General features: G+C 44.3%; 1 long non-coding RNA gene across 2 annotated transcripts in view; it reads right to left on the bottom strand.

The window, feature by feature from the left end:
* The window catches only part of LOC142660912 (uncharacterized), a 93,656-nt gene that overhangs the window by 40,874 nt on the left and 26,262 nt on the right, over positions 1-26,520 (bottom strand). The window contains exons 2-4 of one of the 2 annotated variants that reach the window (XR_012850583.1): positions 15,955-16,077; positions 13,533-13,578; positions 7,298-8,345 (exon numbers count right to left, since the gene is read on the bottom strand). This is a non-coding gene — a long non-coding RNA (uncharacterized LOC142660912). Of the gene's footprint in view, positions 1-7,297; positions 8,346-13,532; positions 13,579-15,954; positions 16,078-26,520 lie in introns of those variants that run through there. The other variant, XR_012850584.1, reaches the window with a different exon arrangement.

The raw sequence follows: 26,520 nt of genomic DNA, 5'->3' as shown, positions 1-26,520 counted from the left end.
AAAGGGGGGGGGGGGATTCAAATGTTGGGAGGTGCACAATTAGGGCATATGGATAATATAAAGGGGCTTCCCTTGTAATATACAGAGCGGAGAGTCACTAACAAAGAGCAGCTCTAGCTTGGTCGGAATAGTTTTAAATGTAATATTCATTGATAATATAGCAAAAACAATCAAAATATTTATTCATTAAAGGAGTTGTCTCAATAGGGCATTACTTGTCCACGTGTCCTATTAGGGCATATGGACATCATAAAAAAAGGGGTCCTCCTCTCCGCTAAGACAGAGTGGCTCCTGTAAGACCTGTCCCATCCTTGTATTGCAAGGTCAGCCATTCATTAAATGGCCGGCATGCAATACTATGTTTCACCTGCAGCCACAACTGTCCCTAGCTGTTGCCCGCCAGGCCGGATTTAGTTTCGTAATAGGTTGTCTTGTTGAGACGACCCCTTTAAAATCTCAGAAGCCATTTTTTGTGACATTTATGTAATAATAGGGGGAAAATACCTTTTCATATTGCCATAAGTATCATATTCCAGGCTGGCTTGTGATCAATCCAGAATAATATACAGCTCTACATCTAACCATCATTCAGTATATTTATCATCTTCTGTATCTCATCAAAAGGAATGAATCCTCCGTGTCACCTACACAACCCCAATCGCTCAATTTCCAGTTAGTTAATTTTAAAGGTCCCGACTGGCCGATCATCTGTGGTTACCTCCGTATAATGAGCCACTAACCGGATCAAAGCAAACTTGGGAGGGTTAGCCTCCGCTTTATGCCAGTGTACAAGGAAACCCGCTCTGCCCTTTCATTATCATCGAATTGGCAGAAACTGTATCCTTCAGATCTATGGTGCAGATATTTCATGAGCGAAGATCAGGAACAATCAGTGGATTTTTGATTTCCACCTCGGTCTATTTAAGCATAATTAGGTATCACGTTTCTTAATAACTACAGGTGTTGTGCTATATTTAAACAAAGAGGACAATTCGGTCAGGGAGGAATATATCTGAAAGTAACATTCAGGAAGGAGGATTGTGTTCTACATGCTGGGTCCATTAATGGAGATATAAATAGAATGGTTGCCGTTTGCGATTCACTGAAAGTTACTTGGTATAATACACGCAGCGTTGTGTTCTACATTGAGGTTTGAAAAACACTGAGGGGGGATTCACACGAACGTGATTTGCGTCCGTGCAGCCCGCGTGGTTTTCACGCGGGTCGCACGGACCTATGCAAGTCTATGTGGCAGTGCAGACTGTCCGCTGCGTAAAACTCACGACATGTTCTATATTTCTGCGTTTTTCGCGCATCATGCACCCACTGAAGTCAATGGGTGCGTGAAAATCACGCGCACCACACGGAAGCACTTCCGTGGGACGCGCGTGATTCGCGCAACAGCAGTAAAAGAATGAATGTAAACAGAAAAGCACCACGTGCTTTTCTGTTTACAAACATCCAAACGGAGTATCATAATGATGGCGGCTGCGTGAAAAGCACGCAGCCGCGCATCCATATGAACAGGACACACGGAGCTGTCACGCTGCTGCCACGCGCGCAAAACGCAGCGTTTTTTGCGCACGGGAAACGCTCACGTTCGTGTGAATCCGCCCTTAGGGTATGTGCACACGATAACAACCATTACGTCTGAAATTACGGAGCTGTTTTCAGGAGAAAACAGCTCCGTCATTTCAGACGTAATTGCTAGTACTCGCATTTTGCGAGGCGTCTTTGATGGCCGTAATTTGGAGCTGTTCTTCATTGGATTAAATGAAAAACGACTCAAATTACGTCCAAAGAAGTGTCCTGCACTTCTTTGACGTGGCAGTCATTTTACACGTAGTCTTTTGACAGCGACGCGTAAAATAACCGGTCGTCGGCACAGTACGTCGGCAAACCCATTCAAATGAATGGGCAGATGTTTGCCGACGTATTGGAGCCGTATTTTCATGCATAAATTGAGGCGTAATACGCCTCGTTTACGCCTGAAAATAGGTCGTGTGAACCCAGCCTTAAAGTAAATCTCCACCTTTTATCACCATGTCCTTTTTTAGGTCCAAAATTCAGTCCTGGTTCATTTCTGATTACATATTAATAATGTTCGGAGCTCTTTTTTTTTATTTTTATACAGAGCTCCAATTATTCTGCATAGACATTATTAAAAAAAGATGAAATGCTGGCTAGATGCAGCCGCCACTAGAGGGAGCCCAGGAGCTAACATCATACTGTGTGATTATAGATTTCAATGTATAAACAGTATGCAGTTAGCTCTTAAGCTCCCTCTAGTGGCGGGTGGAGGTAGCCAGGTTGTTGTCTTTTAAATATACAGCTATGAAGATTTGGTGCTCTGTTTAACAAAATCAGAGGTCCGACCGCCACAAAGATATATTAGGAATTTTGGACCTATTCAGATTAAAAAAAATAAAAAAAATGGTATTCAATGGTGGGCATTTACTTGAAGGCTTAACTACAAAAGCAATTTTAATTTTTTTGAAAACTGCGGTTTAAAAAAAGCCACACACTTTTAATTCAAGGTATACTATTATGTGTGGTAATGGATGTCATTGAGCCAATGGTCTAAAGATTTTTGTAAAATGACATAGTGCTTGTCAGTCACATAATTAATCAGGTCAATAGAATATTTACTGGAAAATATAATTACTTTGTGCTATCAATTTGCTCGTTTATCATACAAGTGGCGATTGATTGATTTTTCCATTATCAAGAATAGGCCAAAGAAATCACGATTATCCACCTCATGGAGGTCAGTTTAGTTACTTTTGGAGATCTTAAGTCCTATTGAGCCATTAAAAGGGTTGTAGGAGAGTAAAAAATTAGATTTTTTTGAAAAAAAAAACAGCACCCCTGTTATACTTAGGCTGTGTCTGGTATTGCAGCTCAGCTCAAGTTAATAGGGCTCAGCTGCAATACCAGATACAGCCCATAAACCAGATTGGTGCTGTTTCTGGAAAATAAGTGAATTTTATTCCCATGCCATCCCCTTAAGCTACTAAAACGGATCGTGTGGCCTATAGTTTAGCTTTGCTATTATTGATCAGGTTGAGATCCAATATTTTAAGGAAATATTAATGATACAATGAATTACACATCAGTAAATGCAGCAATGCATGTCTGGACCTGTGATCACATTAGTGCATAGATCCAACCATGCACGTGTCCGTTTGCCAGAGTAGTTGGGCTGCTCCGAAGGGAATATTTTCTCCGCTGGTATTTTAAGTGCATAAAAGGATTAAATAAATAAAAATGAATTACACAATGGGGACTGAATTATTCATCTCTCTCCATTGTTTGTAAATGTGATTTGACATGTGCTAAAGGGACTTATAGCATATATCTTATTCCCTGACTGGGTAGCTTGGGGAATCTTTATTTTTATCCTGCAAAGAGTCATTTGTCAGATTTCTTTTGAATATATTATATACATAGTGTCCCTGTTTCTTTGGAGACATTGTATTATTTATTGGTGATATGATTCTCAAACCAGTTAAAATAGTGGTAGGATTTGGCTACGTAGCTGCATGGAGTGGAAAAGGTATTGGGCCCATGCATTTATAGAATAAACACCAGTATTTTAATAAAACATCACATGGCCTATGGGATTCCGGTTAAAGATCCTGGACAGCCATCCAAAATCTGCAAGGCTTCGTTCACATCTGCGTCGGGGTTCCGTTCATGGGTTCCGTCAGAGCTTTCCGTCAGGGGAACCCATGAATGGAAACCAAACTGAAACAAATGGAAACCCTAGATTTCCGTTTGTATCAACATTGATTCAATGGTGACGGATCTGGTGCAAATGGTTTCCCATTGTCACCATTGTATAAGGGTGCCATCGTTTTGACAAAATCAATAGCGCATTTGACTACAGTATTGATTCAAAACATAACCCTTACACAACGGTGAAACACGGAAACCATTTCCACCGTATCCGTCACCATTTAAATCAATGGTGATGTAAATGGAAACCTATGGTTTCCATTTGTTTCAATTTGGATTCCGTTCGTGGATTCCCCTGACAGAAAGGTCAGACGAAACCCATAAACGGAGTCCCGACGCAGATGTGAACGAAGCCTTAGTTACAAATCTGGTTCAGGGTTTTATGTATATAACTTTATCAATACATTCAAAAGATTTAAAGCTATGTAGGAAAATATAAAGCTCACTGTGAACACATGGCAATACATTTGCAATATCTCTGTATATCTTTCCAGTTTGGTATAATAAAATATAGCAATAGGTTGGGACCAAACATCATCATGGCAAAAAATGTCATAAATGTCGGACCTTTTGGGGAAATAGGAATTCCATGACCCCATTGTGCAGTAGATAACGGGCGCCAGCGGGTGCAAATGGGGGGTGGAAATAGACAAGAGATGACCACATATGTCCGTGGTTCTCTCCTATGTAGTCCATAGGAGTTACAGAAAAAGCATAGGCCGTTTGCTCTCCTCTGCTTCTCATCCCCTTTATGACAATGGCTACCTCGCTTCCACTGCACACTGTGGGTTATATTGTCCTAGAAGTGGGACCTAGCCTATATTTAAGGCATATCCTATGGATATGCCAGAAGGTTCTGTCATCGGAATACCCCTTAACTAGTGTCAGTCTCACATTGAGAGAATACCCCTTAACTAGTGTCAGTCTCACATTGAGAGAATACCCTTTAACTAGTGTCAGTCTAACATTGAGAGAATACCCTTTAACTAGTGTCAGTCTCACATTGAGAGAATACCCCTTAACTAGTGTCAGTCTCACATTGAGAGAATACCCCTTAACTAGTGTCAGTCTAACATTGAGAGAATACCCTTTAACTAGTGTCAGTCTCACATTGAGAGAATACCCCTTAACTAGTGTCAGTCTCACATTGAGAGAATACCCCTTAACTAGTGTCAGTCTCACATTGATCCACACGACATCTCATTGCAGCTTACAGAATTTGCATTGCGCTAAAATCTGGCCTGGACGGAATAACTGCCATGTGTTTCTAGGACTGCTGCCCCATTGCTTGCTGCGTAGAAGGTGGTCTAAAGGCAACTAATGTCAAGGAGAAGCAAGCAATCCATCTTTAAAACTGTAGTCTGTGAGGCCTGCTGGAATAGCTCTCAAAGGCTATATATATATATATATATATATATATATATATATGTATATATATATATATATATATATGCGTATCAGTGTAATTGGTGATACTTTTTATTAATAATTACGGAGCAGCTGTATCTAGCGCTGAAACATGTATCTGTCAGGTCCGAGGGACCGACGGGTTCAGTGTCAGCGGGTCCTACGTCTCTGAAAAGCAGGATTGAGCTGCTATCGATCACATCTGGGTTCATAACTTAGATGTGATCGATTCCAAGTGGATCCTGCGGAGACACGCAGGACCCCGCTGGCAATAAACGCGTCAGTCCCTAGGACCTGACAGATTCAGGTCTCAGCGCAAGATACAGCTGCTCTGTATACAGGATACAAAGCAGCTGTATCTCAAAAGTAAAAATAATTTGTATTAAAAGGTATTTTGAGAGTTGCATGAAAAAAATAAAATAAAATTCAAAAAGATGTACATAGCCTTTCAACACTATTGTAGGAGAGCTCCCAATTCATGTGGATGAAGAGTTAACAGTGAATTCCCCCATTTCCAGGAATAAATGTTTAGTTGCTGCAGGTTATACAAACCTCTGCAATCATTTCACACAAAGACAAATGAAGGTCGCCCCATCAGAGGTGTTGATTAATTGCTGTGCTCCGTCTGCCCCAGAACTGCAGGCTGAAATTGGGACACTATTCTTCCCAGAGCTACGTGCAGGCAAACATCTGGGCTCCCAGAACGGATTTGTACTTCAATACCTCTGCCCGTCACGGTATCAGCGATCAGTACTGACCTGTCCTGTGCTCAGTTTGTGTTTATGTTGGTGCCAATGCTAAAATATCACAGTAAACATTCAGAAATTCTCATCCTGGCGCTGCCGGCTCCGCTCTCAACTACACAGATATTCCCAGCAGACTTAAATTTATTTAAAAAAGTCAATTTTCTTAAAGTATATTTTGTTATATAATCCAACAAGAGATGATGACTAATAAGCGAAGGCCAGGGGGCAACAATAATAGTTCATCATTCTCCACCGCAACATTGTGCACCTCTGCAAAGCATCGTTCAATTCATTACAGCCAAGAACAATACAAAACTCAGTGCCGCCCGAGTTACATCTCAGGCATCTGTAGATAACCAGGGATTGCCATGCCCACATAATACAATGCCCAAACAATACTGCCATCTATCACACAAATAATACTGCCATACAGTGCCCAAATAGTAGTCCCATATATTGGCCACATCATAGTGCCATAGCATGCCCAAGTAACATAAGTGTACAGTGCATATACAATTCCGGCATATGCGCCCTATTTGGCGCTAGGATGTGGTCAATGCATTGGACTACTATTTGGGCACAGTATGGCACTATTATTTTGGTCAGCTATACAGCGTCAAATACTTTTATAAACAATGCATGTATATAGATACAGTACCCAATTAATATTCACATATACTGCCAGCCAAAGTGTCCCTGTAGTAGTGCCAGTCACCGAACCCATACAACACTGCTGTAGTCCTACAGTTGATGTTCCATCCTGCACATGATTTGCATGATATGGCAGCATGCTATTCAGACTCCATGATAAGTCTCTGTGCGGTCACAGAGTATATACAGATGTAGCCATCTTTATCTCGACTCTTAAAGAATGGGGTCCAAGCACGGAGACCCCCCACCAAATCGCTAAAACGAAGCGGCAGAAGTGTTCGGGTGAGCGCTCGTCCGCTTAGGTTCTGTTCGGGTTTTCCAGGAAATCAATGTATCGGAGTACGGGCTTAATAGAAAGTCTATAAGCCCGTACTCCTCCGATACATCGGCTTTGAAGAAAAAGCCAAACAGAAACGAAGCACCTCAGCACTCACACGAGCGCTTCTGCCGCTTCCTTCTAGCGATCGGTGAAGGTCTCAGTGCTCGAACCTCCACCAATCAAAACTTCTGACATGTCACTATGACAAATTAAGAACTTTGTTGAACGTTTATATGTCGGAATAGATTAATTTCACTGCCCTTGAAGAATAAGATGGTTTAGGATGTTTGTTAAAAAAATCAATAAAAAAAAATCCCCTCCTCCTATGAGCTCCGTACATAGTGCCAGCCTATCTCTCACAGTCTGTGCAATGTATGGGACATTGAGACTTCTATGGGGAGTGGAGCCTCTCATTGCAATGTATGAGTGTCCCGTACGTTGCGCAGAATGAGCACTGCCACATTGTTCAGTGGGCGCCGGATTAAGGGAGGCGATTCCTTAACAAATCGTATTGCAAAATATAAATCCCGGAGAACCCCTTTAATTCATAATTTAGTAACCATTGCTGCTTTTACTTCAGTGATTTATTATTTTTTAATAACTTTAGTAATTCTACCCGTCTCCATTTGCAGCGTATGACCTGTTTGCATGTCAGAGTATCTCCTGGGTACACCAGAGGGGTCTTCATGACGGAAGGAAGCAGGTTGACAGTCCCCCGTGTGTGGTCCCTGTCAGGAACATCACAGTACATCTGCAGCCCATATATCACATCCTATTAATATACAGGATCAACGAGGTATCCCCCTGTGTGTGCTCTGTGAAGGGCGGGTGAGGGGACTGTCACCTCTCCATGACAGTGACCCTGAATGCAAACGATACAAAACGGCAGACCACAGGCGCCGCACCCCCTACATCCCATTCTTCGTGTTGGTTACCGTAGTTTCTGTTGCCTAGGTTACCTTGTGAATGGATGTATGTGGGGAGATGGTTAATTAGTGAGGTGACTGAAGAAGACCCGGTTTGGAAGGTAAAAAAAATAAAAGGAAGCAAGGAAAGAAAAAAAGACCCTCATCAGTTTCGGAGTCTCTGGAGATCGGCAAGAAATGAGCGCACGTGAAAGTGTTAAGATGAAACGAACCAATGAAAATCCTCCATTCCGCCCAGCCCATGGCGAGAATAAATGGTATTAACATCGTATACTCCGCAGAGCCGGCAGCGTTCCTATAGAAGGAAAATCCCAGTGGTCTCACTGTAGCCTTGGACTCATTATTAAAGCCATGGTTTGTATTCGATATTTTAGTCAGTTAAATACGATCTGTCACCTCTCTGGTCAGGACAGTTTTTCGCATTTGCCATGAAATGAAAACATCTTTTCTCAGACCTCTGCGTTGTGTCGTTCCTCTTATATTCCTCCTGGAATGTCCCTGCACACTCGGATATGGTTCAATGAGTTCTGTCAGCGTGAGACTATGTAGGGAAACACCCTGTGGACAAGAGGAACGATAACGTCAATTTATTCATACATTTCCAGGAGGAATAGCAGAGGAACCGCCCAACGCAGAGTAAAAGATGCTCCAGAATTGTTATTTCACAGGAAATGCAAGTGTGTATTAAAATAGACACGCCAGGAGAGGTGACCGGTCCGCTTTACAGAATATATTCATCTTCGCACACTATTGCATAGAATTAATTTACGTGTAATTTATTATTTAGAGTCGAATATAACAGGACTGAGATTTACTGTACGCTGGTTGTACATTTGATAGCGGTCGGCCGAAAGATATTCTTCCAGAATCCACTATAAACATGTACGCTCAGCTTGGTGAGCACCACGCGATTATATAGCTATAGGGGTCGCAGTGGTTGCACCAGGCCCTGAAGCTAGGGGGCCCTGTGGCCCCCTGCACCACATCTGTGCACGGTTATAGTAACCGTATACGTACCCTCCTCGCTCCTGAGCGCAGCGTTAGTCTGGACGTTTTTCAGCATCATGACATCACAAAGCTATTTGCGCCGCGTAGAACGTGGGGACGCTGAATGGCGTCGGGAACCGCGCTGCTTCCGGAGCCGAAGAGGAGGGCAAGTGTAAGAATACTGTCTGCTAGTGCCCTGTATCTAAGCCTACCATGTGATTGGCTTAGATACAAGGCTCAGCAGACAGGATCACACATGATGTGCCATGTATCGGCCATGCAGAGAAGTTGGGGGAGGCCCCCAATAAAGACTATTGCACTGGGGCTCATGAGTTTTTAACAGGGGCTCACAGAGGCTGATCAGATGAACGTGGGGCGGCTTCATTCTGTCTATATGTGGTAACCCAGTCACCTCTCTTCACCGATTTGTTTCTGCCTGTAGTATATGCATAGGGTTCATACAGTTTATACGGTATTATGTTCATATTAAATCCGTCTCATGCCATTACAAAGTATTTATACCATTACGGCTTAAGCAAAAGCTTTTCCTGGCAGTTACAAAAAGAATAAAAAGCAAACAAAACATATAATAGAATGCAGGAATACTGGAGCGAACGTCGTCTATATAGAGACCGGTTCCTGGCGGTGGCTGAGCAATCAGAAGATAAATCTCATTCTAGTTATGACTCGGGCCTCTCAATCGTGTTCATTTCTACGATGTTACAAGAAGGTTACATAGCGACGGAACGCAATATGGCGAGATCAGATAAGGTCATATTTAACACAGTGAGATTGGAAAAGTAAATGATATAGAATTGTTCGACAACAAATTGTCAACGAAAAGGAAAACTTTTAAACAGTGCAGACCGACGTGTACGGGTGCATGGTTCTGGGACATGAATCTATCATACATTTATGGCATATCCCATGGATATACCATAAATGTCTCAGGTGGGAATAAGACTTTAAATTGTTCAATAATATCATAGGCTTCTCACATGTTGCCATACAGTGAAAGTCTATTAGGCTCCACGCAAACCACCGTGTTGTTCATGAGTAATTACGGACCCATTCATTCCTATTGGCCACGGACACCTTTCAGTATTTTTACGGATGGGTGTCCATGCTGAAAATATTATAGAACCTGTCCTATTCTTGTCCGTAATTACGGCAAGGACTCTCCCATAGAAGTCTATGGGATCTTCCATAAATACAGACGGTATACGGATGGACGTTCGTATAACGTCAGTATTTACGGAAGCGTCGCTATGCAACATGCTGATGACATCATACACCCTCCCTCTTTGTTTTATGGACCCGTACATACAGATGCAATAGGGATCGTATTTACGGACACCCTTCCGTATATACAGATGAAATACGGATGACTACGGATCCGTATTTACGGACAGTATTTCGGGATAGATGAAAATACAGTCGTGTGCCTGGGGCCTGAGTGTGTGACAGATGCCGTTCCCAAACCAATGCACTAAAGGGAAGCAATGATGGTACCAAGACACCTACAGAATTATCAGCCACTCAGGTCATCATACAAAGACATCTGTAATGGATCACACTGCAGAACACCAAAAAACTAGAAATAAATAAGGGAGTCCTTTTCATTTCATGAAAAATACTTATTTAGACGTATTCGTTATATCTCAGCCTGGAAACTGTATGTGGTGAACTTAACATCCTGATGAAAGTCTCCAGGAGCAATGCTGATGAAGAGAAATGTATTCTGCTGCTTTGTGTCCCAGCAGGTAGGCAACATTACAACTGGACTTACATATACGCCTCCCGAGCTCCAGGAAAAATCTATAACTATATAGGCCGGTTTATGTAAGAGGTATTGAGCTGTGCAAGTTGTGATACGTAGCACTATACTGAACGAGAATCGTTACCCCACACAGATCGTGCATCGCAGAAGCGTGCCACACGGGAACTAACACACATTGTGCATATGGCATGCCATTTGTCAATTCTAAAAACTGAAAAGCGTAAAAGACACAATTAAAGGGCACAAAAAAATAACTGGAAATGTGAGGCCCGGGGTTGTCATCCTGTGCAGTGGCGGATTAAGTGGACTATAGGCCCTGGGCGGTTACCCAAACTTGGGCCCCCCTTCTCCACCGCTGCCCTGCCGCGACATAACTACTGTTAAAACTACCTTCTTGTGTAGGCATTAACAAATGGGTGTTAGGCTTCCCCTTGTCAAAGAGCTGTGTCCCTACATACTTACAGTCTCCAACCATCGCTGACAGTATCACACTGTGCAGGGAGACATCCTCCTGACAAGGGGAATGGTAACACCCATTTGTCTATAAGTCCTGGACTGCACAAAGACTTTTTATGCAATACAAGTATTTACTATAATAAACATGTCAGGAGAGGTGACAAATTCTCTATAAATCCAGTGACTCACAGGTGACGTCTTCTCAGATTCTAGTAGCTTTTTTTTTTGCCATCCAGTCCAGACCTCATGACAACTTCTCCCGGCCACGACCCATTTCTGCAGAATTTGCTACTCAGATGTCTTCGGCTCCTCACCTTTCCAACATTTCCACACCTATAAACGAAGATAAAATGCTCATGGTGTCACACACTGTGCCCCTAAATATAACAATAACCATACACTGCGCCCCTGAATAAAATAGTACCATACACTGTGCCCCTGAATATAAAAGTGTCAAACACTGTGAAGTAAAGCACCACATACACCGTACCCCCTGTAGATCGTGACTCCCCCCTGAAGATAGTATCACACACAAAGCCCCCCAAAGATAGTGCCACATAGATCCGCTGGAGATAGTGTCATACAGCCCCCCTTTAAATAGTGCCATACAGCAACCCTATAAATCGCACCCCACCCCCTGTAGATAGCACCCCCCTGTAGATAGCGTTAAACAGCCCCCCTGTAAATAGTGCCACACATACCCCCTCAGTAAATAGTGCCACCCCCTGTAGATCGCACCACACAGCCCCCCCTTGCACCATAGCGTCACACAGCCCGCTGTAGATAGCACCCCCTCCTTGTAGATAGCGCCACACAGCCCACCCTGTAGAAAGTGCCACACAGCCCCCTGTAGAAAGCGCCACAGAGCCCCCTGTAGATATGCCACACACAGCCCCCTGTAGAATGCGCTACCCCCCTGTAGTTCGTGCCACACTTACCTGTCCCCGTTCCAGTGCCGTCCACTCCTCCGACTATGCAGGCCTGTTGTCTCCTGACCAGGTCGCATCCAGCGGAGCGACGCAAGCGGCCAATGACGTCATCGCGCCGATTGCATCACAAAATGAGGTCGAACGGCTTGGAGGAGAACCGATGGTTCCCTTGCCTTGCTAGCGATGTCAATTGTATCCGCGTCCAGAGGACACGGATACAATGGAGTCCAGGGGCCTTCAGTTTTGTAGTGTTTTTTGTCGCGATTCGCTGCACAAACGTGACAAAACTGTGATGTGGTCTTTGGGCAGCCGCTCATAACAGACCTATGGGGATCCGCCACTGATCCGGTTTTTTAATATCACATTCAACCTATTTTTTGTCAGTCTACTGCTCTGCCTGTGCCAGTAGTTCTGGCAGTTTTGTTTTTCTAGAATTATATCCATGAACTGGGAGGCTCAGGATGAATGGGTCCCTCGCATATAGGGAAGGAAGGACACAGAAAAAAAAAGGGGGAATCTATATGGTAAGATGGATGTTTTCCAATAAAACCAGATACCAATTTGAAAAACTCTTGAAATGGATGTTGTTTTGTAAAGGGTATGCTATAGATGTTTGGGGTCTCATTCCCAGACCTCAACTGATCCTGAGTTAATACACGTGGTCCCCCGTTTAGGACCTTCATCTATTAGCCAGAGCGGAGCGCACCTACAATGATCTCTTCCACTCCAGACCAGACCCCTAAATGAATTCTGACCAACAGAGCAAAAAATCACGAACAGATTTTTACGGACACATTACAAAATCATCGCCTGTGCACGGTGCTAGGAGTGACTCACCAATCACAGCCCCGCTTGTAGCTTTCCCACGCTAACCGCGCAGGAAAGCGGCAAACGGGGCTGTGATGGGCGAGTCCGACTAACTCACCACTCACTGAAGTACCCCACCACTCCCACCGCCACCACTCGCACGCCCACCACTCTCCCGGATGTCACTCACATTTAAGGAGCAGAAGGAATGTGGACGGAGCCAAGTGAATGACGCGGCGGCGGTCTGAGTGACGTCGATGCCAGCCTGGGAGTGGACCAGTACAGTCACCTGACCTCACGTCACAGAGGTTGGCATCCCGGATTCAGACCCCAGACCAGACCCTTGCATTATTTAAGACCTCAGAGCAGAGCCCTAAAATAATTCCAGACCCTTGCCCAGACCCATAAACGAATTCAGACCCCTACATTACTTTAGGCCTCAGACCAGACTCCTAAATTTCAGACCCCCTCCATTGCTTAGGGGGAGAGGGGTGAACGTCCCCCTTTCCTAAATCCGCCTCTGTATCTGGGCATGGTGGGGGTTGTAGTTTTCTTACATGTTGGGAAACACTATGTGCTTTAATAACTAAGTCTAGTGTCATTGTATTTCTTTCTCCCCTGACGGTCTCAGCGCTTCTTCTTGCCGACTTGTATATATTGAGTCCTGGTGACAGCGAGCTTCAGCATATCCTTTCAAGTGCTCCATTAGCATGTAAGCCATAACAATTCCTTGTATAAAGTTTTCCTTCTCCCCATGATCGAATGATAATGAATCGGCCCAGTTACCTTTTGTTTTTGCATATTTTATCATGCGTCTGGAAAACCACGGTATCTGAAAAATAAAATAAATAAAAATAAAATAAAAGCACCACTAGCAACAATTACCTGAACAGAAAATAAAGTAGATAAAACATTGACACACGAGTCGTATGCAAGGCTTAGGTGTATACTATGTAGCGCCATATTATAAGACATCTTTGGACGCTACAAAGCTGACAAGGAATCTGCAGCTTCTCAGGATGTGCCATATGATCAATGTCTACCATTTATTGTGCTTTCAATGGCTTTGGACTTGATTGTAATGCATTGTTCCCTGTTATCAGCCATTTCAGAATGGGAAAAGGCCGACTGTAGAGGAAAATCCCTGCCACACGATTACTACTTTATCTCACAACTCTCCAGTTCTGTGAACCTTCAGAAACATTTATATACAAAATGCCCCCCATTTAATTATTAGGACACCGAGGGGGTGTTGCCGGGGGTAATATTGCAGGTATCTACAGTAAATGCTATTGATTTCAGTGGGCACCCCAATTTTAAAACAGCTTGCAAAATGCACCTACAAGTCACAATAAAATTGAGACATTACCGTGAGACATGCTATAACTACAAGGTCTTCCAATGGGAAAAAACAAAACACAAAACTTGCAAGCTACCTTGTGACCATTGCAAACAAATATAAGCACGTCATATTTGATGCTATGGTTACATTTTGACTTTTTTCACTATAGGGATATAAAGAAGTAGCAGCTCTAATACTGCGAATAAATATGACTTTCGAATGACACAGTGACGCCATGGACCCCTGGTCTTAAGAACATTCAACATGAGAGAAGCCCATGATATATCTTAAGACCGATCCCCATCGCTGGCCGCCATATCCAGGTGGGGAATGAATGGAGAGGTGGCCGTGCATCTCTCTCCATTGATTCCGATGTCCAATGGATTTTGGAAAAAAGGAGATCACTCCTTCTCGTGGCGCTTCTGTTGTGTGTGTGGTTGCCTTGGTGGCTCGTTGCGGGAGGGTAACACCACAGTTCTCGAGTCATTGATTCCTATGGGAGCTATGGAAACAGACCAGCCCACTTGCCACATGAACCCTCCATTTATTCCCCGCCTGGATGCGGCGGACCGTGGCTATGCCATAAATGTCTACGAGGGGAATACTCCTTTAATAAAGTAAACACTGATACAGAGAAACAATGCATTGATCAATACTCAGCGTATTGATCACACAATTAACTCAGCAAAAATAATGTATAGAATACACAATGTGGTACCGGAGATGCAGAAAAACAGCCCAGAGTCAATATAAAGAAACTTTACAACTTCATTGATGAGAAAAATGGGGGGGGGGGGGGGGGTCAATAATTCTCTGCAAACATGAACTGTCAATTACATCTTACATTGCTGTATTTTATTAAAAAAATCCAATAAAAGAATAATTCATTCTTTGATTTATTTTTCAATTTTTTTCCTAATATATTTCAGTATTTAAACTCGAACTATACATAGAATTTTTATTGCCATTCGGTTATATTTTCAGGATGTTCTGGCCAAATTTTGCAGGAACATGAACCAAATCTGAATAGGCTCTTAAAATGTATCTCCAACTATAAACATCATGATGTTTTTAGGTTAAAAATTCTGTACTAATTTCATAATGTATCTTTATGGAGGGTCGGAGCCCCAATTTTCTGATATAGCGCTCTAAACAGTGAGTTTCTATGATAAAATACTGTCTGCCTGTAGCCACCACTAGGGGGAGCTTACTGAGAACATATCTACACAGCTCCCATTGAATTCAATGAGAAGCCCGTATTCAATAAGCTCCTATGCTCCATCTAGTGGTAGATGCCAGCAGCCACAATTTTATCAATTAAAGAAGCACTCCCATGAAAATTAATATTCCTTTGCCTGTTAGTAATGGGGATCTTGTACCCACATGTGTTTTTTATTTTCTCAACGAATAATTATCTCAGCAAATATAGCCTCGGTTCGGGTCCGCTGTGCGGTAACGTAATCGCTAGTCTGTCTCTATTAGATGTTGACTATATGGGGGACCCGAAATATGGCTGTTTTTAGAGAAATAGTTGCTAGGTGCTTCTTTAACTCTATGGATGTGTGAAGGTTCTGTTTTAAATTTTAAAAAAATGGAGCTCTGACCCTTAAGATATATTATGACATTAATCAGCACAGAATTTAGGACCTAGTAAAATAAATGATGTTCATATTTGTAGGTACACTATTTGGCTAAGATTTTATCTAAACCTTTTGGAATAATCGCGCTTTCCGTTTTCTTACAGCTATAAATAGAGTACAACACACAATACACTGGGAAAAAAACATTTATACTTGCTGACAAAAGCTGAAAAAAATATCATTCTAATAGAGGTTCTTAGATTATCACTACTGGGGATTAACTTACATTGAAGAAGAAGGAATGGGAAAATAATGGTATCTTATTTTTGTCCGGTCGTCTTTTTATTATTCAATTTGCGTTGCTGAATGTTGTTGGGTCTTGAAGTTTAATATCATTGGCGGTTCTGGCCTAGGAGAACAAAACAATTTTGTAAAGACAAATATAAAACACAGAATACATATATATAATGTATTTTTTTTAAATATAATAATACATATATAATACAAAAGAAATATATACAAATATAAAACATAGATATACCGTATAATACAAAAGAAATATATACAAATATAAAACATAGATATACCGTATAATACAAAAGAAATATTTTACTAGTTAAAGGGCTTGTCCACTTTGGACATTCCTTTTTTGTTAAAAGGATCCCCAGGTCAGTTGCGATCTCCTGCGGCAACCAGAATGAAATGTTCAATTTCCCTGCAGCACCACCACAGGAGGTATGAAGCATTACACAGTGCCCATTTAAAATCAGTGGGTTGTCTGTGTAATGCCCTTACATGCTGGGTCCTCCAGAGTCAGAGACGCTCTTTGTAGCTACTCGCCACTCTAACTAATAGCGAAGGCTCCTGAACGATGAAATCCACCTCTAATAAACGTAGAAGTCTAGATCTAGTATTTCTAAAACGAACAAAATATACTTTGAGACGCTTTTCAATTTAATGGAAAACAAAAAAATAGTTTAATGTTATTTGATTACATTTTATTAACTCCTTCAGCAATAACAAGATAGCATGTCTGAGTTGAGGCGCCCAAGTGTTTAGTCTGGTCCTGCGAACATCCTAAGCGAAATAACTAAATTGTATTACTGAAGGCTCAGTAACTTTGTAAATATATTACATGACTAATATTGTACTGATTCTGAGGTACTACCTGTTCTATACTCCAGAGCTGCATTCACAATTCTGCTGGAAACAGTCGAAAAGTTTCATGTCAGACACCCCACAAACAGCTTAGCTGAGCGCCTTATATGAATAGGTACAGTCAGTTAGTTCTTTTTTACACCAGATTACAGTGCACTGCCTGATGTAAAAGAAGCACCACAGCTAGCTTATTGCTGTCACTGAGTCATCAGGGAATGCTAGGAGATGTCAGCTCTGAAGCCGGCAGAATTGTGAATGCAGCTCTGGAGTATAATACAGGCTGTAACAGTACAAGATGAGTAATGTAATGTATGTACAAAGTTTTTCTACTTTCATCCTCCACTATATTGTTGTATATTGGTGATACTCCATACGACACCATTTTCTATACTTTGTTATTCACAACTTCACACATCGCAAAAAGTATATATTTTACATCGTTATTTAGAAACAGATTATAAACACCGAGAGCCCTGGATGTTAATGAAGTTCTGCCCACCTAATCAAATTGAATGAACATTTATGCAAAAAAAAGTAGATGTACATGCAGTGAATTAAAACACGTTAATATATTTGAATATATGTAAATATGCATCCATGCAAAATAATCAATGTAAACGCACGACAATTCTATATAGATACGACATACCAGTAATTACTGCACAACAGGGAACGTGCGCAGGGGATGACTGTAGGGGGTGTACAGACGTATTACAGGGTTTTTAGATTTTATGACTAGAGATAAGAGTCTAAATAGGGGGAATATCACTTAACTAAATTTTTTTAGGAAGTCATTACTCATTGACACAAGATGATCGCGAGGTACACTATATGGACAAAAGTATTGGGACACCTACAGGAGCTTTTAGAATATTCCGTTAATATGGAGTTGGTTCCCCCTTTGCAGATAAAACAGCTTCCTCTCTTCTGGGAAGACTTTCTACAAGGTTTTGGAAAGTGTCTGTGGGAATTTTTGCCCCTTCCAGAAAATAATTTGTGAGGTCAGACACTGATGTTGGGGGGAGAGAGGGCCTGGCTCGTAATCTCTGCTCTAGTTCATCTCAAAGGTGTTGGATGGTGTTGAGGTCAGGGATCTGTGCGGCCAGTCAAGTTCTTTCACAGCCAAACTCACCCAACCAGCCATGTCTTTACGGACCTTGTGCACTGGGGCACAGTCATGCTGGAACAGAAAAGGGCTGAACCCCAAACTGTTCCCACAAAGTTGGAAGATACAATTGTCCAAAATGTCTTGTGGGCTGAAGAATTAAGATTTCCCTTCACTGGAACTAAGGGGCCGACCCCTGAAAATCAACCCCATAGAATTATGCCTACTCCTCTGTAATGGCAGGAAGGAGGTGAAGGGAAAGTGAGCCCTAATCTACCCACCGCCCTGTCCCTGCCTACTTGCAACGACCCGCCCTAGGCGACGGGGTACAACTGGGCGTCGGTCCCTACGCTGTCTAAGTGCACGGGAGAACAAACAGGGAACACGCAAGGGAAGGGGCAGTAGCCCACGGAACGCCGCGAGGAAACGGAGCGGTGAATGAATAGTCAGGACCAGGATGAAGTGGAGTATACCAACGTGAGCACGGAGAAGGAAGCAAGCCAGGGGCAAAGCGAAGCAGGTTAAGCGGAACTGCAGCAAGGCAGAAGCACGGCAGAAGCAGGCTGGAGCAAGCAGCAGTGGGGCCAGGAATCCAGAAGAATTACAAGCACTGAGGAAGAGAACACGGCAGGTAATAAAGGACAGGGGGCGGAGCTAACTCCGACTGACCAGGCCGCGATAGGCTCTCCCACTCCTGAGCCTGCCACCCTGGTTGGTGGGAGACGGTGTCAGTCTAACAGGTCTGGCCTCAGGTGTGGATTGATTAATCCCAGGAGTATACCTAGACGTAGTACCTGGCAGATCCCTAACAGTACTCCCCCTTTTATGAGGGGCCACCGGACCCTTACTAAGAGGACCCGGTTTAGTAGGGAAGAGAAGGTGGAACCTCCTGATCAATACCCCAGCGTGAACATCACGGGCAGGTACCCAAGTCCTCTCCTCCGGCCCGTATCCTCTCCAATGGACCAGGTACTGGAGGGAGCCCTGGACCATCCTACTGTCCATAATCTTGGCCACCTCGAATTCCACCCCCTCAGGGGTGAGAACGGGAACAGGAGGTTTCCTCGAAGGGGACCAGAACGGGGAGCAGCGTTTGAGGAGGGAGGCATGGAAGACGTCATGTATGCGAAAGGATGGGGGCAGCTCCAGACGGAAGGATACAGGGTTGAGGACTTCAATGATCTTATAAGGGCCAATAAATCGGGGAGCAAACTTCCTGGACGGGACCTTAAGGCGCAAGTTCCTGGACGACAACCAGACCAAATCCCCGACGACAAACCGGGGGTTAGCAGAACGTCTACTATCAGCCTGAATCTTTTGTGCGCTCTGGGACGCCTCTAGGTTCTTCTGAACCTGGGCCCAGACTGTGCACAGTTCCCGATGAACATCCTCTACCTCAGGATTATTAGAACAACCAGGGGAAACGGAGGAGAACCTTGGGTTAAACCCGAAATTACAGAAAAACGGGGAGACCCCTGACGAGTTACTGACCCGGTTATTCAGGGAAAATTCAGCAAGGGGAAGGAATGAGACCCAATCGAATTGACAGTCAGAGATGAAACACCTTAAATATTGTTCCAGGGATTGGTTAGTCCTCTCCGTTTGGCCATTAGTTTCGGGATGGAAGGCGGAGGAGAAGGATAGATCAATCTCCAACTTTTTACAAAAAGCTCTCCAAAATAAGGAAACAAATTGTACCCCTCTGTCAGAAACTATATTGACTGGGGCCCCATGGAGACGCAGGATGTGTTTCACAAACAAAGAAGCTAACATCTTGGCGTTAGGTAGCTTCTTAAGGGGCACAAAGTGGCACATCTTGCTGAAGCGGTCTACTACCACCCACACCACCGACTTGCCCTGAGATGGGGGCAAATCGGTGATAAAATCCATGGAGATATGGGTCCAAGGTCTCTGGGGAATGGGCAAGGAACGTAGTAGGCCCGCAGGTCGGGACCTAGGGGTTTTGGACCTAGCGCAAACCTCACAAGCGGCGACGTAAGCCCTAACGTCTTTAGGCAACCCAGGCCACCAATAGTTTCTGGTAATGAGGTGTTTGGTGCCCAAGATGCCAGGATGACCAGATAGAGCGGAGTCATGGTTTTCCCTGAGTACCCTTAGCCGGTATTGCAGGGGAACAAACAGTTTGTCCCCAGGGACGTTCCCGGGAGCTGAACCCTGATCAGCCGCAATATCAGAAGCTAAATCAGAATCTGTGGCAGAAACGATTATACCAGGGGGTAAAATACAAGCAGGATCCTTCTCGGAAGGAGGATTGGCCATGAAACTACGTGACAGAGCATCAGCCTTAATATTCTTGGACCCAGCCCTATAGGTAACCAAGAAATTAAATCTGGTAAAGAATAGTGCCCACCGAGCTTGTCTAGGATTAAGCCTCCGGGCCGATTCTAGGAAAACCAGATTCTTGTGATCTCTTCAAAAGCCCATTTAATGGCTAGAAGTTCGCGGTTGCCAATATCATAGTTACTCTCCGTGGGCGAAAACTTCCTAGAGAAGTAAGCACAGGGGCGGAGATGGGTGAGGGAGCTGGTACCCTGGGACAAGACGGCCCCCACACCCACCTCGGATGCGTCAACCTCCACAATAAATGGCTCCTCTTGGTTGGGCTGAATCAGCACGGGGGCCGAGATAAAGCACTTCTTGAGGGTCTCAAAGGCCTGGACGGCCTCAGGGGGCCAATGGAGGACATCAGCACCCTTGCGAGTAAGGTCCGTAAGAGGCTTAGCGACGACCGAGAAGTTGGCAATAAATCTCCTGTAATAGTTGGCGAACCCTAAAAAACACTGTAACGCCTTAAGGGAGGCAGGTTGGACCCATTCCGCCACAGCCTGAACCTTGGCAGGGTCCATGCGGAATTCATGAGGAGTGAGGATTTGCCCTAAAAATGGTATCTCCTGTACCCCAAAGACACATTTTTCAGTCTTAGCAAACAGATTATTCTCCCGAAGGACCTGGAGCACCTTCCTGACATGCTCCACGTGGGAGGACCAGTCCTTGGAAAACACCAGTATGTCATCAAGGTACACAACAAGAAAATTACCCAGGTAATCTCTCAGGATTTCATTAATAAAATTCTGGAAGACAGCAGGGGCATTACACAACCCAAAGGGCATGACCAGGTATTCGAAATGACCCTCGGGTGTGTTGAACGCAGTTTTCCACTCATCCCCCTCTTTGATGTGGATTAGGTTATATGCCCCCCGTAGATCGAACTTAGAAAACCATTGGGCTCCCTGAACCTGATTAAAAAGATCCGGAATCAAAGGAAGTGGGTACTGGTTCCTTACGGTGACCTTATTCAGGTTACGATAATCAATGCACGGCCTAAGACCACCATCCTTCTTCCCCACGAAGAAGAAGCCAGCACCTACAGGAGAAGTCGAGGGGCGAATGAAACCCTTGGCCAGGCATTCTTGGATATACACCCTCATAGCTTCACGTTCAGGACATGAAAGATTAAATATCCTACCCTTAGGAAGCTTGGCACCAGGATCCAAATCGATGGCGCAATTGTAATCTCTATGGGGGGGCAACACCTCGGAGGCCTCCTTAGAAAACACATCGGCGAAGTCCTGAACAAACTCCGGAAGCGTGTTTACCTCCTCCCGGGGAGAAATAGAGTTAACAGAAAGACATGACATAAGACATTCATTACCCCATTTGGTAAGCTCCCCAGTATTCCAATCAAACGTGGGATTATGCAACTGCAACCAGGGAAGACCTAATACCAGATCAGACGATAATCCCTGCATCACCAGTACAGAGCACTGCTCCAAATGCATGGAGCCAACCAGGAGTTAAAAAACAGGAGTATGCTGAGTAAAATAACCATTAGCAAGGGGGGTTGAGTCGATACCTACTACAGGGATAGGATAAGGTAAATCAATAAAAGGCATCTTTAGAGACATAGCAAATTCCACAGACATGATATTAGCAGATGAGCCAGAATCCACGAAAGCACTGCCCGTGGCAGACCGGCCAGCAAACAAGACCTGAAAGGGAAGCAAAATTTTATTGCGTTTCACATTAACGGGAAATACCTGTGCGCCCAAGTGACCTCCCCGATGATCACTTAGGCGCGGAAGTTTTCCGGCTTTTTATTCTTGCGCCTGGGACAGGTGTTCAGTAGATGCTTGTCGTCCCCACAGTAGAAGCAGAGACCATTCATTGTGCGAAACTCCCTACGTTGTCGAGGGGACATGGAGGCCCCGAGTTGCATAGGTACCTCCGAGTCCTTCGTGGAGGGGCGAGGGGACGGGACCTCGGGGGGGAAATCGCAGAAAAGTCAGAGGGGAGCACATTGAAACGTTCAAGCTGACGTTCCCTGAGACGTCGGTCAAGTCGTACTGCTAGGGCCATAACCTGGTCAAGGGAGTCAGAAGAGGGGTAGCTAACCAGCAGATCCTTCAGGGCGTCAGATAATCCTAACCTAAACTGGCACCTTAGGGCCGGGTCGTTCCACCGAGAAGCTACGCACCACTTTCTAAAATCAGAACAGTATTCCTCAACCGGTCTCCTACCCTGACGTAAGGTCACCAGCTGACTCTCGGCTAAAGCAGTCCTGTCAGTCTCGTCGTAAATGAGTCCGAGGGCAGAGAAAAAACGATCAACAGAGGAAAGTTCAGGGGCGTCAGGAGCCAAGGAGAAGGCCCACTCTTGGGGCCCTTCCTGGAGTCGGGATATGATGATACCCACCCGCTGGTCCTCGGAACCTGAGGAGTGGGGTTTTAGGCGGAAATACAGTCTGCAACTCTCCCGGAAGGAGAGAAACGTCTTACGGTCCCCTGAGAACCGGTCAGGTAACTTGAGGTCGGGTTCTAGAGGTGAGGTGAGGGGTACTACTAAGGCAGCGTCACCCTGGTTGACCCTCTGGGCTAGGGCCTGGACCTGTAGGGAGAGGCCCTGCATCTGCTGGGTCAGGGTCTCAAGAAGGTCCATGATAGCGTCAGTGTAGGAGAATGGTAGACTAGGTATGGGCTTGTAATTATGTAATGGCAGGAAGGAGGTGAAGGGAAAGTGAGCCCTAATCTACCCACCGCCCTGTCCCTGCCTACTTGCAACGACCCGCCCTAGGCGACGGGGTACAACTGGGCGGCGGTCCCTACGCTGTCTAAGTGCACGGGAGAACAAACAGGGAACACGCAAGGGAAGGGGCAGTAGCCCACGGAACGCCGCGAGGAAACGGAGCGATGAATGAATAGTCAGGACCAGGATGAAGTGGAGTATACCAACGTGAGCACAGAGAAGGAAGCAAGCCAGGGGAAAAGCGAAGCAGGTTAAGCGGAACTGCAGCAAGGCAGAAGCACGGCAGAAGCAGGCTGGAGCAAGCAGCAGTGGGGCCAGGAATCCAGAAGAATTACAAGCACTGAGGAAGAGAACACGGCAGGTAATAAAGGACAGGGGGCGGAGCTAACTCCGACTGACCAAGCCGCGATAGGCTATCCCACTCCTGAGCCTGCCACCCTGGTTGGTGGGAGACGGTGTCAGTCTAACAGGTCTGGCCTCAGGTGTGGATTGATTAATCCCAGGAGTATACCTAGACGTAGTACCTGGCAGATCCCTAACATCCTCATGGTAGAATGGGTCTGTGGAGGTCTTTATTGACCCTATGCTGAGGCAGACTCATTGAATAGAGCAAACCAGATGGTCAACTTCTAGTTTGGTTGTATATTCAGACATCCCTAAAGAACAACTATGGAAGACGGTCTAGACCAGTCTTTCGCATGTACCCTCTACTCAAATACACTGCATCACAATACCCACCAGGGGCATAACTATAGAGGAAACATAGATAGCAGTTAGACCCAAAAGCCCTTCTGCCAAATAAGAAGACTATTATTATAGGCAAAAATTGCATTGGGGCCCAGGAGCTTCAGGTTATGACTCCTGTACCCACCAAGGTTATGATCCTACACTGTGCTTAACCTATTACAAGCACAGCATAACAGCGTGAGAACCTCCTAGAGAAGGAGTCAGCAACATGTGGGATCAGCGCCACAGCCGGCACGTAGGCCATGGTTTGCTGGCACACTTCACTCTAACAATGTCCAGTGCCGTTGTGCGCATGGCGGCGCTAACCGCAGGGAGAGAATGCGGCGCTTCATTGTGTTTGTCGCTGCTGAAGATTCAGCAAGCACACAATGCAGCACTGTAAAATAAAAAGTTACCAAAAGTTGACAGCTCTCTATCCTATGTGCACCCCCCCAAGCCGGTGTTGAGTAGCAGCGGTCCCTATGTGCACCCCCCCAAGCTAGTGTTCAGTAGCCGCGGTCTCTACTATGTGCACCCTCCAAGCTGGTGTTCAGTTGTCACTCTCTCTCTCCAGTGTGTAGCAAACCCAAGCTGGTATTCAGTAGCCGCGGTTTCTCCTGTGTAGCGTTTCCCCTAACTGGTGTTTAGTAGCCGCGGTCTCTCATATATGTACCCACCAAGCTGGTGTTCAGTAGCCACGGTCTCTTCTGTGTGCAGTTCTCCTTAGATGCTGTTCATTAGTCACAGTCTCTCCGATGTGCAGTTTTATCGGCAAGCCATACAAAAAAGGTTGCCTGCCCCTGTCCTAGAAACATGGCATGTACCACCCGGGGTGCACATACCACAGATTGGAAACCCTTGGGGTGATGGCAACAGTGCCAGATGCAAGAGGCACCTCAGGTCCATAATTCACACAGAACTAGTGGCCAACAAATCAAATTAATAATGGCCAAATGATTGGAATATTTAACATCCAGATGGGACTATGGTCTGATCAGATGAAAATTTATGTATGTTCAATATGGAGGCATTCAGACAAAACTCTGCTGTTAATCACTAATCTAAGCGCACAACCTCCAGTGTATACAGCCAATAAAAACAGGAGTAACAGAAGGCAAATTGTAGGTAAGCAATTACTCTAATGACCATGATAAAGCCACATCTGTCTACAGATAGACATTGCAGTATTCATTTCTTCAAAACGACCAGTCGTCAATTTCATTTATGTTCCATGGTGGCTCAGTCTTGCCTATTGCCCGTATCCTGTATAATAACCACCAAAATAACTCAAAAGCAACATAAAATAATAAGTGCATGGAGTAAAACAAAACAAAATCTAGCAGGCAGCCATAAATCCTTTCCATACTTGTCCCACGTTTTCTTTGACTGGTCTCCCTGAAGCTTGAGCGGATGGTACCACGAATGTAGGAAAAGAGGTCAAAAAGTGACTCCAAGCTATAAGGCAGAAAATGAGGGCTCTGATAATTACCTGCACACAGCTGCTAGTGCCAGATGACATGGAGTCAGCCAGGCACCGGTAACGCATGGCACATATGGAAAACCTACCCCTTGCACTTTCTTTAGGCATTGTAATATGCTTCAACTAAACCACATTGATTATAATTCTCACAGCCATGATGGGATTGCTTAAAGGGGAAGGGTCATTAGGTATTCGACACCAATTTCTTTGCTTTGCATAATGTTCTGTATATAAAGCAAAATAAAAAAAAGGTGTCCCTATGGGAAATTTAAAAAAAAGCCCTATTTCTAGTTTACAATAATAAAAAAAAATATTTTAAAAAAAGGCAGCGGACCTGACGGATTCAGTGAAAGCGGGTTCTGTGTGTCTGACATGCAGGATCGAGCGGTCACCGATCACATCGAAGTTCATAACCTGTCAGTGCCGCTGACGGATTGAGTGAATAGGGCTAGGTACAGCTGCTCTGTATACAAAACACAAAGCAGATGTATCTCAAAAAGTAAAAATAATGTTTAAAGTGTAACAAAACGTTCAAACTTCTGACATGTCATAGTGACATGTCAGAAGTTTTGAATGGTGGGGTCTGAGCACTGAGACCCCCACCAATTGCTAAAAGGAAGCGACAAAAGCGCTTGTGCGAGCACTCAGCCGCTTCGTTTCTCTTCGGCTTTTTCCGGAAATCAATGTAGCCTCAATAGAACTTCTATGAGCCCGAACTCTACTACATCAGTTTTCCGGAAAAAGCCGAACAGAAACTGAGCAGCTGAGCGCTCACACAAGCGCTTCGTTTTAGCGATTGGAGGGGGTCTCAGTGCTCGGACCCCCACCAATCAAAACTTCTGACATGTCACTATGACATGTCAGAAGATTGTTGAATGTTTAGTTACCCTTTAATAAAAAGTATTTAGAGTGTTGCAACAAAAACACTGATACACATTTTTATATATAAAAAATAAAAAAAGATTTCACAGGTGTACATAGCCTTTTAAAAAAAAAGTGCAGAAATGCGCCTGTATTACCCTTGTGTAAAACTGGCCTTTGACAAAGCATGAATGACGGGCTTGCAGACTTGGAAGTGCATTTTAAATATAGAGATAAACTAAAAATTTCCTCCGCCGTATCACTGACTAACATTTCACATTTTAAACTCTATCCTATTAGGATAATATCTTAAATGCAGAATATGTGAATGTGAGCGAGGAGGTTAGAACAGACGGCTTTGTAACGAAGCTTCTGTGAAATGTCAAGTTAATATAATATAATGTATTTTACAGACATATCTGGAAATGTCAGCACTGGGCCATTAAATATCTGGCTGAATTCTTTCTATTTGTCATCCA

Source organism: Rhinoderma darwinii, chromosome 9, assembly GCF_050947455.1.
Source record: "Rhinoderma darwinii isolate aRhiDar2 chromosome 9, aRhiDar2.hap1, whole genome shotgun sequence".
NCBI classification, from domain to species: Eukaryota; Metazoa; Chordata; class Amphibia; order Anura; family Rhinodermatidae; genus Rhinoderma; species Rhinoderma darwinii.
This window is presented reverse-complemented; position numbering and strand designations above follow the sequence as displayed.